The sequence below is a fragment of the Penaeus monodon genome, chromosome 5, assembly GCF_015228065.2.
Source record: "Penaeus monodon isolate SGIC_2016 chromosome 5, NSTDA_Pmon_1, whole genome shotgun sequence".
NCBI lineage: Eukaryota > Metazoa > Arthropoda > Malacostraca > Decapoda > Penaeidae > Penaeus > Penaeus monodon.
The window spans coordinates 9,954,185-9,956,684 of NC_051390.1; positions in this window are offsets into that span (position 1 = coordinate 9,954,185).

Sequence of the window (2,500 nt, forward strand, 5' to 3'; positions counted from 1 at the left end):
TCCTCTCCCTCCCCCCTCTTTCCTCTCTCCTCTCCCTCTCGCTCTCCCCCTCTCCTTCCCCCTTTCCCTCCCCCTCTCCTTCCTCCCCCCTCCCCCTCTCCTCTCCCCTTCCCTCTCCCCTCTCATTCTCCCTCTCCCTCTCCCTCTTCTTCCCTCCTCTCCTTCTCCCCCTCTCTTTCTCCCTCTCCCTCTCCCCTCTCCTCCCCCCTCTCCCTCTCCCTCCAGCAACTTTCAATTAGTCCACTTTACCTGTCTCTCGGTGGCTTCTCCGGCCGCGTGTCCAGCCAGATGTCTTTATTGATTTCGTTTCCTAATCTTTTTTTGATATTCGTTTTTTCTTTTTTTTCTTTTTTCTTTTTTCTTTTAGGGATTTTAGGGCGAGGACAAGGAAGGGGATAAGGCGTAGGTAGGGGGGGGGGAGGGGAAAGGGAGGGGTTAGTTGGAAGGGCTAAGAGGTAGGGGATAGGGGATAAGGGATAAGGGGTAGGAGTAGGGGGTTAAGGGGTTTGAGGTAAGGGGCAAGGCGGTAGGAGTAAGGGACAAGGGGTGGGGGTAGGGATTAAGAGGGCAATAGGGTAAGGGAGTAGGGGGTAAGGGGTAAGGGTAAGGGGTTGGATAGGGGCAAGGGTAAAGGGGTTGGATAGGGGCAAGGGGGTTTGACATGTGGGGGGGGGGGATGAGTGTCAGGTGTTGTCACTGGCCGGGATATTGCTTTGTTTTTCGATGTCAGGCTGTCAGGTGGAGGATCATAGACGCGGGAAGTAAAGTCGGGTTTTATTAGCTCTCGCGCGTCGGGGCGAAGTTATTAGGTTTCTTGCATGTGTTGCAAGTTGTTGGGGAGTTGCAATAAAAAAAATGGCCCAGATTATGGTTGCTTCAAATTATTTTTATTATTATTTATTTATTTATTTATTTATTTTTATTCTATTTTTATTATTATGATTATTATTTTTTTAAGGTCTAATGTCGATTTTAATGTAGCTTGAAAGGATTTTTTTGCGTTTAATTATATATATATTTCTTTTTTTTCTTACGGATTAATGTCGATTTTAATGATGTTTGAAAGTGTTTATTGCGTTTTTTTTTTTTTTTTTTGGGGGGGGGGGCGGATTAAAGCAATGGGGTAGATAAGTTAATTGTGTTTTCCCTGGATGGTTGGTATTTTTTTTTCTGAGTTCCTTTTCGGCCGCAGAAGTTTGAACATAAAACGAAATGTCATGAGTAAAAAGTAAATTATTTTTTTCTTTTTTTTCTTTACTTTTCTTTTCTTTTCTTCAGTTTGCTTGGGTGGCCGCTTCAAAGGCCCGGCCCGGAAAACTTTATTTAATGCATTACTGTTGGAATTACTTTCGTGTTGGAAGAAGAGGAAGAGGAAGATGAAGCGGAGGAGGAGGAGGAGGAGGAGGAGGAAGAAGAAGAAGAAAAAAAAGAAAAAAGGAAGAAAAAGAAAAAAGAAAAGAAGAAAAGAGAAAGAAGAAGAAGCGGGGGGAAAGGAAAAAAAAGCGGAGGAGGAAGAAAAAAGAAGAAGGGAGAAGAAAGGGGAAGAAAGGAGAAGAAGGGGAAAAGGGGAAAAGGGGAAGAAAGAAGAAAAGAGGGGAAGGAGGGGGAAAAGAAGAGGAGAAAAAGGGAGAAGGGGGGAAGAAGGAAAAGAAAAGAAGAGAAAAAGAAGGAGAAGAAAAAAGGGGAGGAAAAGGGAGGAAAAGAGCGGGGAGGAAGAAAGAAGAAAGAGAAAAAGAAGAAGAAAAGAAGAAGAAGAAGAAGAAGAAGAAAAGAAGAAGAAAAAGAAAAAGAAGAGGAAAGGAGGGGGAGGAAAAAAGAAGGGGAAAGAAGACCTTCATCTTTTATTCGTGATCTGCCGAGAAAAGAAGGGGCTTTGCTCTTCCCGGAAGATCCCGGGATATCCAAGCGCTCCCCGAAGTTCCATATCCGGAGGGACGCGCGGCCGGCACCCCTAAGTCCATGCAAATCTTCCGAGGTCGATAAGGTCGAAGTTCCGAGGCTGGGCGTTCCGAGGTGGACCTTAAGGCGTGGAGGTGAGGGAGCCTCTCGCTCTTCCCTCTCCCCTCGTCAAAGGTCTCATCAGCTGCGGGATGAGGTCGGGATTGCGTATTGGAGGCGTGCCATCTCTCTCCCTCTCTCCCTCTGTTTGTGTCGTCTGTTTGCCTGGCTCTCTCTCTCTCTCTCTCTCTCTCTCTCTCTCTCTCTCTCTTCTCTCTCTCTCTCTCTCTCTCCTTTTCCTCTCTCCCCTCTTTCTCTCTCTCTCGCTCTCGTTCTCGCTGTCTCTCTCCATATCTCTGTCAATTTATCATTTCCCTCTCTTCCCTCCTCCCTTCCTCCCTTCCTCCCCTCCTCCCTTTCTCCCTTCCTTCCTTCCTCCCTTTCTCCCTTCCTCCCTTTCTTCCCTCCTGCTTGCTTCTCTCCTTCTCTAACATCGGGAAAGAAGTGCTGCGGCCGCGAGAAGTCGAAGATAAAATCACCGGAAGGACACTTTTTAAAAGTC